The sequence below is a fragment of the Melozone crissalis genome, unplaced genomic scaffold (genome assembly GCF_028551555.1).
Source record: "Melozone crissalis strain CALT ecotype California unplaced genomic scaffold, PUWL_Pcris_2 ptg000042l_1, whole genome shotgun sequence".
NCBI classification, from domain to species: Eukaryota; Metazoa; Chordata; class Aves; order Passeriformes; family Passerellidae; genus Melozone; species Melozone crissalis.
Genome location: NW_026535820.1, coordinates 42,369,523 through 42,386,793, shown reverse-complemented (window position 1 = coordinate 42,386,793; position 17,271 = coordinate 42,369,523).

Sequence of the window (17,271 nt, the reverse complement as noted above, 5' to 3'; positions counted from 1 at the left end):
CCAAACTTCTTTTGCTCTTGATATTTACATCAGCAGTGAGGATAAATCTTCTCTACTGAGTCCTTGTGTGAATAGTGCAGGGGCTGTCCCTCTGTCCCTCTCTTGCTGTGGGTGTAGCAGTGTGGGTGAGCAAGCACAGCCGGGGACTTGAATGGTCCATCTGAAATGTGCCCCAAGGTTTCCAGAAGTCTGTCCTTGTGTTGAGGGGTGTGGGGAGCCGTGGCCAGACCCAGGGATGATGATGGTGGAGATATCAACGAGAAGTGTGTGTGCTCCAGGCTGGTTCTATGGGCTGTTGTGCTGTGGGACACCAAATCCCAAGGGTTTCCTCCTCTTGGTGAGTTATTTAGGAATGTGCTCTTCTTTTGCCAGGCTGGCAAGCTCTGCTACACAGAGGACAGGATAGTTCTTGATGAAGAAGGATTGCAGCAGGGAAAGAAAGTCATGTTTCTCTGCCTGTGGATGACTTTTTGTAGAGTTTCTGTCCTCACCGAAACTACTGCTGGCAGGCAGAAAGCAGAGCTTTAGTTTGGGTCCCTTAGGATGTGATGAGTGGGGAGTAGGGAAAGCAACTGTAGAAACAGCATGCAGCAAAGTAAATGAAGAGCCATGCTGGGACATTGCTCTTGCAGTTTATGGAAAATAGCAGGAAAATACGTACAGCCAGTAACCACAAAAAGATTTGAAATAGATGACAACTGAGCACCGATAAGGAGGCTTAAAAACATTAGAAACAATTTTGGTTTGGTGACTTGACTGTACTACATTTTAGATTGCTCAGGTGATCACTAATATGAAGCAGAGAAACAGATTTTGGAAGTATAAAAGCTCTGCCTAATGGTGAAAGGAAGCAGAGGCACAGACACATGGATAGAGATCGGGTTAATAGGGGCAAAATTAGGAACAGTACAGCATGCTCCCAAAAGGATTAAGGAAAAAGAATTGGTAGAGGATGAGACAGTAAGAACAGTGAGAGTGAGAAGACAAGAAGAATAATTTAGTAGCTTGATGCTAAAAAGCAGATTGAAGATATGAAGTGGATTGGAATTAGTAGTGTTATAATTGATGAAGCCTTGTTCAGTAAGAAAAGCTTCTACTTCAAACTTCCAATAGCATTAACAATGTATTTTTCTATCGTGGTATTTTTAGTAAGTATTTTGTTTGTATTTACTGCACCATATTAATGTAGGACAAGCGTCAGAAAAAGCAAGACACTATTTGTCTGGAAGTTAAAGAGATTTTTGTGCTTCTCCTTTGTTTGCTCTTGCCTTCTCTCTCCAGTCTTAAAAGCCTTGAAACATCTGATTAGATGTATCCTTCATGGCTGGAAGGTAGCTGCAAGCTGCCATATGTGTTTGTTACAGAGAATAATCCTCAGTCTCTATATGTTCCCATGTTCCTGTCAAAAGGGAAATTTCAGGCATGCTAAGTATAATTTTACAGTTTCCCATGGGGGCATAGTATCTCTAGGTAAGAAAGGATTTTATCACAGAAGCAATAAAAATTAGGACATGGGGCGTTTACATTGCAGGTAAAACAGTTGAATTATTTATTCATTTAATTGTACAGATCAAGTTAAAAGGCAAAATTATTTCTTCCTCTACTTATTACACAGTAAGAATAAATTTCTCTGTGCATCAGTGCATCCAGACATCCAGAAGAACTGAGGTTATAATCCAAACCCCATATAGTCTACAGTTTCCTGAATCCTATTGAATTCAATTGGTTTACTATAAAGTATAAGCTGGAAAGATAAAGTTCTAAAATAATTCCTCTTCCTGATAAATTTGCTGCTGAATGTCAATCATAGTGTTGCTTTGCTAAGACATGGCATTAGAATGTGTGTTGTGGGGCAGACATGAAAAATTTTATCAGTGTTTGTTGGAATTGGTTTCTTGGCTACCACCAAAACTTACCCAAATTATCCATTTTTTCTGTCATCAATTTTTAAGGCTGTGAAGCCATCCTGAATCCTGATCTTTTGTGTAGTATGAATCTGCATTTTGCAGAACTCTGGCATGTCTGATGTTTGTGTCTGTTCACTCACGCTGTTACCCTGGCATTGTAAAGAGATGAAGGTTTTATGTACATGAAAATACATACAGGTGAATTCTTTGTTGCAAAAAGCAGTGATGGGTGTTAGGCAGACTAGTGAAATAGAACTTTTGCCAGAACATATCCCCATGTGAGTCTTTAAGCAACTGATGTGGGCAATATCTATCATTGTGTCCTGTGTAGCATGACCATACTGCTGATATTTATCAAAGAGGTATCTGAAAAAAAAAATAATTTTTGCTTCCAGTTTTGGGTGAAATTCAAATGTAGAACATGAAAAATGATGAAATCGTAGCTATTATTCAGACTCTAAAAGTTTAGAGAATGTCTAGTGCTTTGGAGGTTTGAGAGAAATTATATCTGAGCTTTGCTCATATAAGCAGTTCAGGATTGGAGGAGAAATAGAAAAGAAAGGGAAAGTGAAATATGATGTATATATGCAAGTTAATACTGACTGTTGAAATGCTCTTTATCCACATTATTCTTTTGAGGCTTGAACTTTAAGTCTCAAAGTAAAATCAGCATGTATTTCAGTCTTAAAATTTGCTGAGAACATGGAATGTAAAACACAGAAAGAAGGCCATGAGCTGTATGCACTTTCCTGTGGAAGAAACCACTAAGGAGAAAAGCCAACTAGAAAATGCACAGAATGGACAAGCAAAAACCTTGATCCAGTGTGTTGCAGGTTCCCTGTTCACTTCCCTGTTGAGTGATAGGGGAAAGAAAAACTTCCATGAATTCTGCTGCCACTCTTCAGCTGTAGCCATCAGGGAAAGTGTTAGGAACAGGACTCTGCTCTGTGTATGCACACTGGGAGCTGCTGCATGTGTTACTTCACCTCCTCTTTCTCCAGTCTTTGCTCATCCAACAGTAGAATTTTCAAAATGCTGTGAATTGAGTGCCCAGCAGCAAGCAGGCCACTTACTGAGCTGCAAAATGGAGCTTCAGGAAGGGAAGGGTACTGACAGTAGACATGACCAAAATGGAAGCTGAGAGATAAAACCCAGGAAAGATGATTGCGTATTTCTAGAGCTGCATATAAAACAGGTAGTACATTTATCTAACTATGAGATGCATTCAATGGATCCTGTTTTAGGGGCTGATTAATGAAGCACATAACGTTGGAAGGAGTATTATAGATCTCTTGTCACTGTAGTGCTGTGACATGTTGTATTGGCTTTCTGTAAGTGGCAATAAAAATAGGAAAAAAATGCCCTCTGTAAAGGAAGGAGATGTCTTGCACTAATCCTCACTGCTTTTGAAATGGTATTTGGTAAGCCTAGGATGTCAGAAGCATACCTAAATAGTCTCTCAGAGGAAATGATCTTGGGGGCTTGTGGGGGGATAGAATATAAGAAAATAAAGTTAGTGTAGAGAGTAATCTTACCCCTAAGAGGTTGCAGCTGGGCCAATTATCAAAGATTAGGAACAGGCCTGACTTTAACAGGCCACAGCTGTAACCAATGAGAAGAAGAGTGCTGTAAGAGAGTGGGGTGGCTGGGTGAGAAGGGAACTGGAGTCAGTTGGCTGCTTTGTGAAGAAGAAAGAGGCAGTGCTCTGAGGAGTTGACCACAAGAAACACCAAGCAGGTATGGAACTTGTGATAAGAATGCAACAGTATGGAACCCTTGCAATAAGATGACAACTTGGGCTTGGATAAAATTTCTTTAGAGCCTCCATAAGTTATGTAGGCGTTCATAACTTATATTTCTTAAAGTTATTTACCAGTAGATTTTCAGTGTTCTTTGGTTGAGAAAGAACAGATAGTGTTCTTGTGGTTTAAGCTTAAGAAGAGTTTTTGTTAAGATATCTGGGCTCAACTGACGTCCACAAGAAGAAAACGTACTATGATGTAATGAAATGTTTAAATTTAAATTAATTTAAATTCTTACTGTCTGAGTTCTCTAGGCCAGAAGCAGAGTGTTTTATGTGTCTCTGGAAGAGTACTTCTATTTATATTAATAATTATTTTCTAGAAATATAATTTCCTTCAACCAGAACTACTTCAAATTCTATCTGAAATAAAAAAAAGATCATTTAAATGGAAAACCTAGGAGTCTTCTAGATAGCAAAACCTGAAAGGAAAGATTGCATTCCTCTATCCTCCTTTTACTCAGTGATTAGCTCAACCACCTGAGGTATGGAAGGACTGCCTGAGGTGATCTGCAGTTATATTAGAGTGCAGCAGTTGGTGGTTTCAGCAATTTCCCTTGGTTAAATAAGCTAAAATTGGTGTTTTAAGTGCATCTGTTGAAGAGCCAGGAGCATATTTTGTAGCTCAGCAGAAGTAAGGAGCCCGAGGAACAGGTTTTAAGGTACATGAAGGCACTCTGAAATCTGTGCTTAGTGGAGACTAGGAAAGAGCAGTCCCATTCCTCATTTTGGAGTCTCCTGGTCAGTGGCAGTGGCACCAACCTATGGATCCAGTGCCCTTAGAGCTGAGCCTGATTTCATTTACAGATTGCTCTGGGTGAAACGAAACAGTTCCTTGTTATGATTGTCAGGGTTTGTCAAGGAAATAATCTAGATTTACAGTTTGGACCTGGCTGAACTGAGGTGTGTGTAACTTCTGTGCAGGCTGGTGCTTGCTGACACACAGGTTGCATCAGTTCAGTCACCGAGTCCCACAGGTGAGTGCTGTGTCTCTGCTCCAAGCTGGTTTTTGGTGCTTGGTGGTGAGCCACACCTTGCAGCCCTGCACTGCCAGGACCAACATACTGCTCTCCATCCTTGACTTTGTAGTTCCCATGCACTCTGGAACTGAGCTGGCTTATGCAGGGTTAACTTGAATGTGACTGCACTAACTTCTGAGGTGAATTCTTGTAATGCAGGAGTGACTTTTACTCTTCTATTAAAAAAAAAAAAAAAGGGGGTTGCATTGTTATATAGGTTTAGTGTCTAGGCTAAGTTTGAAACAATTTATAAACAAAGGATTTCTTAGTCCTAGTCTAAGGACTCTCTTTTGGTAACTGATTTACAATATATATATCAGTACACTTAAGCCTGATGACTATTTAGAATAACAAAACAATATTAACGTTGGTTCATGTTTTTGTAGCCAGGTTCAAGTTTTACAGTATTACAGAAAGAATGTAAACAAAGCCCTACCTTGAACTTGTGACTTTTCTGTTTGGGTGTGAGTGAGAGGAACATTGGGAAAATTGGTATTGGCACATTGACTTAATTTAGAAGTCTAAAGCCTGCAAGGTATGAAAACAGATACATTTTTGCTCTGTGATTAATTTTGGTCCCAAACCTGTGAATTTTCCCATAAAACTCCATGAATAACTGAGCCAAGTAATATACAAAATTGAGTAGGTTCATTTCTCTATGATGACATTGATTTCAGCAGCTTTTTGACATTAAGAAGCTGCATTAATTAAAACCAAAGGGCCTTGCAATCGATTTTCTCTACTTTCTTGCCAGATTTCTGTGTGGTTTTTAAGTGAAACGAACTTCTAACTTTCTTGCAAAATATACAAAAAGTATATGTGATTTGAGAAGAAATATTAAAAAAAATTCTCTGTTTTGGAGCCATGATACATAACATGATTAAAAGCCATGGACATGAAAGGAAAGACTTCTACAGGCTTTTTCAGGCTTTTGATGAGACTCTTCTGTTGATAGTTAATCTGTGCAGAAATGCAAAGGGTAATATGATTCTTTCCTCAACATGCACAAAACGAGGAATGAATATTAAAATGCACGGTGTCACCTCAGTAACTGTTTTCAGGTGTCACCTACACTTCCTTGTCAATAAGGAGATGTGGCACACAGTACAACAATTTTGTGTGTTTTAACATTTAAATAATGCTATGCAACCTTAAACAGCACCAAAACTGCATTTCCTGTCCCTCATTATATTTTAATTAAATATTGATGGACAGTTTGTTTATATCAGGATTTTATTCTGTTAAAAATAATGCCAGTTTACGACTATTGTTAGTGAAATAGCTGGAGCAGCAAGTTGGTGATTAGTGTCAATTTCTGTTGACCCAAGAAACATGATATAAATAAATTAATTTGTGCTTGTCAGTTGAGCTGCTTTGCTGGGCTGGAATAGATTAAGTTTAGCTAAAGTCAGCTGAATAACCCTGAAACATTTTGCTGTATGTACCTTATGCATTTATAAACCTTGTGTGTTGTAATGACTTGTGTGAACTGTGCTATGCAGACAGTGCATAAAAGAAAAAATTGCCAATATTGCGCAATGCCTAGTTTTAGGTACAATTCTAAACCCAGGAATACTGCTTTTGATGTTCTTAATTGCTGTCCTGTCTACTGGTTACACTGCATGTTTTAGTTTTTTTCTGATGACTTGATGCATTCCTAACTTTCATGAGATTTGTATCTCCGTTCATAAACTACTAGATGGAATGGAAATAAAAAAAAATAAAACTAAAATGTATTACAGAAAATAGAACTCTAGTAGCAGTTGGAACAGTATATCCTGTATTTTTTCTCATATCTAATTCTCATCATAATTTTGTAGGAAATAAATCCTAATCTCAATATGTTGATTTAAGCAGTAACCTAGAAGAACTTGAAATGCATGATAAAGAGAGAAATCCAAAGCAGACCAGAACAAACCCTTAAAACACAAAATTACTAATAGAAAAAGAGGCATTTGTCCTGGGCAGATGAAAGTAGTGCTATAACTGAGAGTAGTTTGTAATACAGAATATCATTCAACTTCCTCTGCAATGACATTGGAGATATTGTTGAACATGGAAATATTTGTGTTGATTGTGTGCTGGGCTAATTAAACATCTTGTTCCGTGTTAGAAAATGCACAGTAAATAATGATGGAAGAAAAATGAAGTTTTGAAACAAAAACCTCACTCTCAGTTTGTTGAAGAATTATTTTCTCAGCTAGCAAGGGAAACCCTATACATCAACCATAATTCTCATAATCATCCATGAAGTTACTTAAGAAACAATTACCTGTCCTTCTTAAAATAGCTTCCAAGTGATAGAAGAACATCTTCTAACAAGCTAAGTCACCTTTACAGTTTGGCCTTTGCTCTTAAGTAATGTAATCCTATTGAGCTGACTAGATGCTAATGGATTCCTCAGATGTCAGTGATGTGCTTTAGTTGGCACGTTAGAGTGCTCAACTGAGAAGATTGCAAAGAACTTCTCTGATACACGAAGGTGCTTTGATACTTCATGTAAGAAGCAAAAGAAAAATGAGGATGTGGAGAGATTTTATGAAGTTTTGGTTTTTTAGTGTAGTGGGAGTGGTGGTTGGTTGGGTTTTGGGGTTATTTTAAGCAAAGAAAGTAAATGGAAGTAGAAAAAACTTTTATTTGAAGAGTATATTCTAGAGAATTTGAAAGAAGGGTATTAATAATTTGCTGTTATTACCACACACTGATATTGCTTGGAAATGGCCTATGAAGATCCTATTTGAGAGTCCAATCCTCAAACAAAGAAGGAAAATCTAAGGTGAGGTTGCTTTTGATAGCTTTGTCTAGCTGAGATTTCAGTATCTCTAGGGATGGATATTTCACAGCATCTCTCGGCAACTGTGCCAGTGTGTAACTAACTTCATGGTTAGTTTTGTAATGCTTGATGACTTGTCTCTTGCTCTTCTTGGTTCTGACTGCCCACTCATCTTAGTGACCATCTACCAGGCTGGCTTCAATACGTCAATGGTTTTCTTGTCCTGGGGATGCCAAAACTGGACATGGGACTCTTGATGCAGTCTCAGGGTTGTTGACTAGAAGGGAATAACCCCTTCTCCTGCCATTTGGTTGGTAATGCAGCCCTGTCCATATTTGGCTCTCCAGCACAAGGCCACTTTGCTAACTCAGCTTCAAGCTGTGAGCTTCACCTTTCTGCAGAGCACTTCCTTAGCCAGCGGGTGCCCAGGCTGAGGGCTTTTCTCTCTTGGCTGTAGGATTTTTACTTTCCCATTGGTGTGCTGCTGCTGAACTTTTTGAGGCTAATGTCAGCCTTATGTCCAGCCTTGAGGTGTGCCCTCAAGGTTGTTGATCACTCCGCTGAGCATAGTATCTTCTGATGGATAATCCCATTGACACATATGGCTGATTAGTCGTGCTTACCTAGATGCTCAGTTGTTTCTCCTCTCTTAGCCTTTGAGCTGTGTATTAAAAATGTCTCATTCTTTTACTCTGTGTGATGAAAAAAAAAAACAAAACACAAAAACCAGAAATCCCCACCACTTTGTTCTTTATACTCTTCATTAAGCTTTGTCTGTGAAAATCTACAGTGACTTACTTTAGGTGTCTCCTTTCTTTCACATCAGAGTAGAGATGAGCGACTTAGGAAATATAATAGTTGTTATTCAGATAACTGGACTGGTTTTTAAGGGATGGCAAGGCAAGCATGATAAAGTTGTGCAGGATTTTGAACTGAAAAGAGGAAAAAATCTGAACTTTTTTTTCTGGGATTCACTATATCCTTTTCAATGGCATCTCACCTCTAGTTTCAGAACAGCAAAACAAGTAGGTGGGTACACTGAGTCCTGCCTGCTAGATGACTTGTGCACATGAACCATCACTTGGAATAAATCTTGTGAGATAAGTTCAGTCATGGTTTGTTTGGGTTTGCTTTTTTCTTTTGTCAGTGAGCTCTCAATAAATACGAAGGGCTATTTTCACCCTTTCTAATTGAAGTATTGTGTTTGCTTTGGTGGGCTTGTACACCATGCTGCCCTTGGGGGACTGGCAGTGGGACTCAATCGCTGTGCTGGCCTCTGCCAGTTTCTTTGGTTTGTTTAGGAGAGAAGGAATAAGGGTCATTTTCTTGTAGGAAAATGTACAGTTTTTATTATCTGACACTGGTCTTCCTTCCCTTTTCTGACCATCACTTCCTTCAATCAAACTAAACCAGGTTTAATTTATCTCCCACCTCCTGTTTAAACTGCTCATGCTAATATATAATTGCCTGCAGCTGGTTAGGAGGTGCCCACAGGCTCATCCATGGCATAGCTGACACAAACCTTGATGTCGTGGCCAAATGTGTCTGCTGCCAGCCACCAGCAGCCAAATGTGTCTGCTGCCAGCCACCAGCACATGCTCACTTCACCTTTAGTCCATTGCTGCAGCCCTTACACCAGTGGTAACTACACCTCTCTGCTGAAGCTGTTGTTATGTGAGCTAGTGGAATTAAATCAGGGGTGGCAGCATGGGCTTCACTGTTGGTTTTGACTGCAGTACAGGTGCTCCTTTCAGAAACAACCTGATTTATAGGTGTGAACTTTCTCCCAGCTTGATAAGAAGAGATATCTTTTCAACCTGCCTTCTCACTGTTCCTTTTGAGCCCTGTGGCAGCTGCCCCTGAGGGAACTGCTGTAGATTTGTGTTGGCTATTGCACATTTGCCTCTAAATTTTTATTAAGTATTTTTGGTGTCACAGTTATATACTGACCATGATCTGGAATATCTCTTTGGTCAGTTGGGGTTGCCTGTCCTGCCTGTGTCTCCTTCCAGCCTCCCAAGCATCCCCAGCTTCCTCATCATTGTGGCAGCGTGAGAAGCAGAAAAGTGCTTGGCTCTGAGCAAACCCTGCTCAGGAATAACAAAAACAGCTCCATATTTTCAACCCTGTGTTCTACACAAATCCAAAACCACAGCCCCCTGCCAGCTGCTGTGAAGAAAATTAACTACCCCAGCCAAAATCAGCACACGCCTTTACTGCTCTTGCTAATGTTATCACATATTTTCCAAGTATTTAAATGCATTGACTTTTATGGGGGATGCAATTGTTACCTGCATTGTCACTTACCGTGCACCACCTGTTTGTTCTTGCCCAAACTTGTACATTGTAAGCTGTGATCATTCCAGGGTCAGCTATTTCCACTTGAGGTTTTTATGCCCTTTTTTCTGAACAGCACATTTGTAACAATAATCTGTAGGACAACTAGGAGAGAAAAAGAATTAAGTATTCTATGCAAATACAGTTTAAATCTATAATTCATTATTTTTTCTAATTAACATTTAACTTATGCTTTTAGAATAATATGAAGTTTGGTCATGCTTTTCAAGATAAGTTCTAAAAGATCATCCTTAAAAACATTAGTGAGTATAATTGAAAATTATATGTAAATTACCTAAAATTTCTTGGAGCAAAAATAAGAGATAATTGTGGCCAGCTGGTGTTTTAAAAGAAAAAAAAAGTTTAAATTAAGGGCCATAAAAATAAAAGTTAAGAATCTAAAAGCAGACCTCTTAAGTTTGCTTTAGGTTTTTATAACCTCTTTCATGAGATGTGTTTTTGCTTCTTGTCATTTGACCTGGGAGAGGATATGTGTATTGATGCATTTGTTCATAGCCGAAAAAAATTTCAGAAACAGGTTAGAAATTCAGTGTTGGCATTTCATTGTCTTTATATTTGAGTTAGCTCAATAAAGTCATACCAAGCTGATGTGCAGCACTGTGTTTTCAGCATTACTGAAAAAAGCTCCACATTGAAAACTGAAATGGATAGCAAGCAATATTTTTCTTAAAATGACTGCACTTTCAATATCAATGAAATCTTAAGGTAAATAAGTTTTGATTTGAAGGTCTAGCTTAGATTCAGGCAACTGAGCCTATGCACTGCCAGTATGGATATCAGGGAATGAGGGTTGTTAATTTGCTTCAGAATTAGCTCCTTTCACTTTTTCCTCCTGCTTAGTGCTCTTCATGGCATCACTGCCAGTTTCAAATGCGCCCTTGTCATGTGCAGCTGAACTCACCAGAGCATCTCATACAGTAACAGGCACAGTGAAATTTCAATTCAGTCTTTGGCATTCAACCTATCATTCCTTGTAAGGTAAATGTTTCTTTTTGAAGGCAATCTGGAGTATTTATTCCACATATACAATTGCTGAGATCTGTCATTAATTTGAATTTACAGTTCAAATTGACTCCTCTTTTTCACTTACCAATGAAAGCATGCCACATTCTCTACCATACATAAACATAAATTCTCTACCACACAGGTATTGTCCTGACATAGCATGTTAATGCTTCATATTTTCTACTTGTGAGACAAAGGGAACGAGAGACAGCTTAAGAAATATAAACACTTATTTTAATCTCATTTGAACCTATGGCAAGTTGACTATTTCATACTGGTATATTTCTATATCTAAAAAGTAATCATCTTGATAGGTGTGTATATCAGAACTTGGATATATTTTGTTCCATCCTTATATCTAAGGATACATAAAACAATCCCAGGTATGCTGCACTTTTTTTCAAAACACATATCTCTTCCTGGTTTTATATTTTTATGAAAGTTTGAGCAATGAGCCTGGAGGTGATATGTGACTGTAATCTGGATTTTGTAACATGTTTGTTTCATTGTAATATGAGTCTCCCAGTGTCCTGCAGGCTAAAAGTACCCACATCTCATGCGATCTGTGGGTAAATACGTGATTCAAAATCAAATATACTCAACTGAAAACAGCCCCTGACAGGTCCCAACAAAGTAAGGGTGCATGACCTCGCTGGTTAAGTTTGAGTACGGGAAAAGAATGAGTTATCCCTGAGAAAGCTCAGTCATACTATACAGGAATATATGAAGGCAATATAAACTCTAATTTATGTTTATGGGAAATAGACTATGAGGAAAATCTAGAGGGACTTGGTGCAATGTTGCTGGGGTCTAATCCCAGATAGCAACTAAGCCCCACACAGCTGCTCCTTCACTCTCCTTGTCTGCTCCCAGAGGGATGGGGGAGAGAATTAGAAGGGTAGAAGTGAGAAAACCCATGGGTAGAGGTAAAGACAGTTTAACAGGTAAGCATGCAAGCAAAGCAAAACAAGGAACTCATTCACATCTTCCCATGGGCAGGCAGGAGTTCAGGCTTTCCCAGGGAAGTAGGGCTCCATCACTTCTAACAGTGACTTGGGAAGAAAATGTTATTGCTCCATTTACCCTCTTCTTCCTACAGCTTTACGTACTGAACAAGATGCCATATGGCATGTGATGGCCTTGGATCGATTTGGGTCAGCTGTCCTGGCTGTGTCCCCTTTTGTGCACCCCTCCTTGTGCACCCCCAGCCTCCTCGCTGGTAGGCTGAGGAGAGGAGCAGAAAAAGCCTTGGCTCTGTGTGTAAACACTGCACAGCAATGGCCAAAACATTTCTGAGTTATCAGACCTGTTTCTAGCACAAATCCCAAACATAGCCCCATATTAGCTGTTAAGAAGAAATTTAACTTTTTTTTTTTTTTTTCCCAGCTAAAATCAGCACAAATGTCAGCCCAGTATCAGGAAGGCAACACTGTTCTCCACCAGCAGTGCCACATTTTTCAACCAAAATTAGAACTATCAAGTGTTAATAAGATCTTGGCTGGCAGAAAAGCAGACTTTTTTTTAAACTAGGAAAAAAACCCTATCAAAAGTATATTGTTGCATACAAATGGACTTAAAATATTGCATTTAGTAGCTAATAAAATTTTCCTTGAATTGGCTAGTTGCTTGGTGAGGGACCAAACCCTATTTATTAGTATTGGAAGATAAATCTTGGCACATATTCTCAAGGCCTTACTTGAATAAATAGGACGTTTCTTATGTAGCATTACAGTACCTAACACTGGAACAGTACTTAAAGCAAGTTGCCACCATCCTAAGAAGACATGGGCAATATCACATCTGATGGAAATATAACCAGACTGTCAACAGAGACCAATCTCCTTCCTCTATCATTTTCCCATTTTTCAGAAAAAAAAAAAAAAAAAGAGAATGTGTATTGAGCTATATGTCATTAAAAGCTCAGAGAATAATCTTAAAGAAATCTTGCAAAAGGTCATCAGGAAAACACAGACGCTTCTGTAAATGCCACTTTTTAGAACTGTTCTAATAATTCTGTTTTAATTTCTGCTAGCTTACTCAAATTAGTCCATAATTGTCTCTAAATAGGGCTGCTCTGTCAGGTTCATTTTATAGGCTGATGATCAGAAAAGAAGTATTTAATTCATAGATTTCAATACAGTTTCTGCTTTTTGTAAAACATTTTATCTCTGTTTTGTAGGTGAGATAATTAAAGGATAATGAAGGATGTGAGGGAGTTTTGCAGTAAATCAGCAGCAGAGTTAAAAAGGGGAGGATGAAGTTTTCTTGATTTTCAAAATAATGCCCTGGCTACTAAGCTGTGAATTAATTTCTACTGAAACTGTCTCCCATGCAAAGTTTCTATGGAGTATAAAGTAAAAGGGTTTTGTAATACCCCAGAATTTCCTCCTGACTATGCTTCAAATTGTTGCACTTTCACTCTGTGTGAGTTGTTGTCCTGATGAGTTTTTTCATATTCCCTGCTGTTTATTTCAGTTGTTGAGTAAAAGTAATGTAATTTTAAATACAAGACCAGTTCTGCACTTTGAGTTCAAATTCAGAGTATTTTGTGCTTCTAGATATAATCCCATTGGATTCCTGCAAATTTACCAAGTTAAGTTTGCAGTTTACTACTCCCTCACAGTAATTGTACTATACAGTTTCCCTCAAACTGCTGTAAGGATTTCTTGAGCCAGTGTTCATATCATTTTCTGTTTTACTATTCAAGATTAATTTTTTTCCATTGGTTTGTCTAATTCTTGATTTTTGAAATAAAAAATTTTAGTATTCTAGAAAATCCTAATGCAACCAGGCTGTTTGATTGTGCTCTGTAAAAAGAATATTTAGGCATATTTGGTTTGAGCTCAGTGACTGACATTTTTTGTCAGGTAACACAGCACTTAAATTACCATCAGTGCATAGCTACTCCCTATTCATCACTGCATGCTGCTCTTCATTTTACAGATTTCTGTGGTGTCCCTTTTATCATTGCTTCTCCTCTCAGCAGCATCTAATTGTGTTCCTTTGGTTTGCTGTTTTTTTTTTTTTTTTTTAACACAGAGGTGTTATCATATTTTTTTTTTTCTTTTTGTAGTAATAGTCTACTTGTTGAATGCAGAGGAGCAGATAATTCTGGGTTTGAGCACATTACTGATATGTACTGTAGCATAACAGTCTCTGTTTTGTGCTCTACTTATTTCCTAACGTTCTGTTGTCTTTCTGGTCACCAGTGAGCATTTTACCATTTGTTTTCTCAGAGCTATCTGCAGGGAATATAAGGCCTCCTGCTTGAGAATAGCAAGCTCATTTGTTACTGCGTGTGCAGGCAGGCTTGCCCATTACACGTATTTATTAACACTGAATTTCAGCTGCTCCTCTATTGCCCAGTTGCTCATCATCATGAGATCCTTCTGCAACAGCTGGCTAACTCATGAATGTTTAGAGCACCAAGGAAATGTTTGATGCAAGTAAACTCACTGCTTGCTTAAATACAAGGATTATACACACATGTCCTTTCATGTCAGGTTTCCCATGGAACTGTCTGGATGTGGATGGAGTTCTTCTTTGGTTCCTGCTGCTGCTGAACAGGGCACTAACTTTTATTTAGTTCTACTCTACTGTAACTACATCTTTTTCTGAGCTTCTCTGTCCATCACAGAGGGCCTTGAGGGTATGATGGGAGAAACTTTGATAAACATGGTTTATGTATTGGCTGGAAGGCAGGATATTTTGTAGCCTCTGAGGAGCTTTGGGAAGTATTAGATCAATGTGCAAATTGCTGTAGTCAGGGCTGTGCACCTCACTGGCTCCCACCTGCCTTAAGAGTGGAGCTGATTTCAGTCAGGCACTGAAATTGAAATGCATCATGACAGTGAGGAGAAAAAGCAAAAAATGGTGCATGAAGTACACTTCAGTAAGCTGAAGGGTAATATATCCATCACTGCTTTGGGGGGACAGATGATCAGATAATGCCAAACAAGCGTCATGTCTCACAAGCTCTCTTTACTGACGCAGTACAATGACCACACTATTGACTAGACTAATGTCAGATTTTAGGGAACAGGAGTAAGAGATGCTTTCAAGATCATCCTGAGTTTTATCATGGTTCTTGAAAACTGTGCATGTAGCGTTTTTCCAGTGGCTGCTGTCTGGGGATCCTATAATGGGCCTAGACTTAGCTGTTTTGGGCAATTTTGGGTGTCTTCTGATCTACTTAGTTCCAGCTACCAGACCACAAGGTCTCCTGGAGAGCCTGAGTTACTTTTGACTCCCTCCTTCCTGAAACCATGATTCCTTCATGACAAGGTGAATGACTGTGGAGACTGAATAGTTATAGCCAATTCTCTTGCACAGAATACTTAAAAAGAGCTTGACTATGATTCCACAGTAACAGCAAAACACAATCTAAGGAAAACCTTTAATGGAGGGAAACACTTATGTAATAAAGTAGATATTTAATTTATATGACGCAGAATATATTTGGTAAGAGTTATGAAATTTAGTTACTGTGATCATTTTCCTCAAAAGATATCTTATGACATTTTACTTGGGTAATTTTCTTCCCCTGCGCTCCCCAAATCTTCAGCTCCAGTGAACAGTATTTCCCTCTTTAATAGGAGGAAGGAAAATAATCCCCTTATTCTGGGCAGGAACTGACTGGAAATTCTTGTATAATTCTTCTGAATTTTCACACTGACTGTTCTCTTCTGTGCATCATACCACATTTTTCTGCAACAGTTGTAACAAAGAAACCCCTTCAGATTTATTTTCATCCTTGTGTAAGTTCATTAAAAACATGGCTTTGAAGATTGCAATGTCTTTTTGTTCAAAACTGTGGGAAAAAGGCCATTTATGATTTATCATGACTCCGTTTCCAGTCAGAGAAAAAAAATTTCATTTCCACGTATAAGATTTCAGAGGGCAGAGTTGATTTGTTTTTTTTGTTTGGATGTTTTGGTTTGTTTGGGTTTTTTCCCATGATTTTGGGGGGGGTGGGGGGGGGTGTTTTTTTGTATTTTCCCAGATTTTTGAAAGGTTATAGCTCAGATTATTACATTTCAGTTGTGGGTCAGAAGGCTTTGCTTCTAAACTTTTTAGTTAAACCAGACAAAAAACGAATTCCGTGTTGGAATTTATTGGATGCAGTGTGTTCCATTGCTTACTGTTAATAAACAAAAAGATATTGCTAGAAAAAGATATTGTGACTGAAGTTATCTTCACAGTCTCTCTTCAACAACTTCAGCTGTGACAGGATATGTTTTGCAAACGCAGAAGCGGTCGCACAACCATCTTTTTTGTTTGTTTGCTTTACTTGGTCTCTGCACAGCGTAAATCACGTAGTGGTTTCTATAAAATCAAGTTACAAAAAGAACCTGGGTTATAGCTGCTCAAACCCTAGAGATAACTTAGCTTGCAAGGAGTGGGGAAAGAAGGGATTGCAAAAAGCAAACAGTTACAATGCTCTGTGACAGAAACTGGTTGTAGGGTGTGTAGCTGGGCTCCATTTAAGTTTATTCTTTGTCCAAGTCTTTATGCATCTCCTGTACACAGCATTAGTTTGCATTTTATAAGAGACTTCCTTCAAGAAGATGGAGAATTTTAGTAAATGGTTTGCAGCTTGTTAAAAGTTAAGTTTCAAATCAGAGCTTCTTCCTCCACCCTGAGAGCCCAGAGAATTAGGCATGTACTACCAGATAGATTGTACAGAAAAAAAGCTGTAGTGCTGAGAGATTTGAGTTCCCAACAAATCACTCACAAAGTTAAAATTAGAGCCTGTTATTTCAAACTTATTTATTCAATTTATGGTAAGTTTTAAGATTGGCATTAAGAGTAGATAATAACAACAGTTATATTGTTGTATTCTCTATCCCCTCTCTCTGTATTCTCTACAGTTATGGAGTTGTAGAAGGCGCCCCAGTGCCTTCATTTACTCGTGTTGATAAATGTCTTTGAAAATATAATTCTAGGATGTTCAATTGTTCTGCTCTTGTGCCTTTTAACTCTGAAGCTGCTCAGCACAGAGACAGAAGAAAAGAAATGGTTTTACCACTGTCTCAGGAGGCAAGTTCTGGCAGGTGTCTGTCATTATGTTGGTAACTTGTGAGCAGAAGCACAGCTGAAGTAGGAAGTCATTCTGAAGTAAGAGTGGCAACCATCATAAGTTTATGTCAGCAGTGAAGTTAACGAGTATATTCTCACTTCATAGCCCGTGGAGGGAGCATTATGTACAATTACTTGCCTTTGCAACTAACAACAAAATATGACAGGGAAAACATTATAATGGAACCACACAAAATTCTGTTTCAAAAACCTCTGACATGTCTGCTGAAAGGATCTTTTTTTCCCCAAAGTATTTAGAAATTGCTGCTGAGGAGAATTATAAGACCGGTTGGAATACCTAGGAATAAACTTTGAAAAATTGATAGCTTT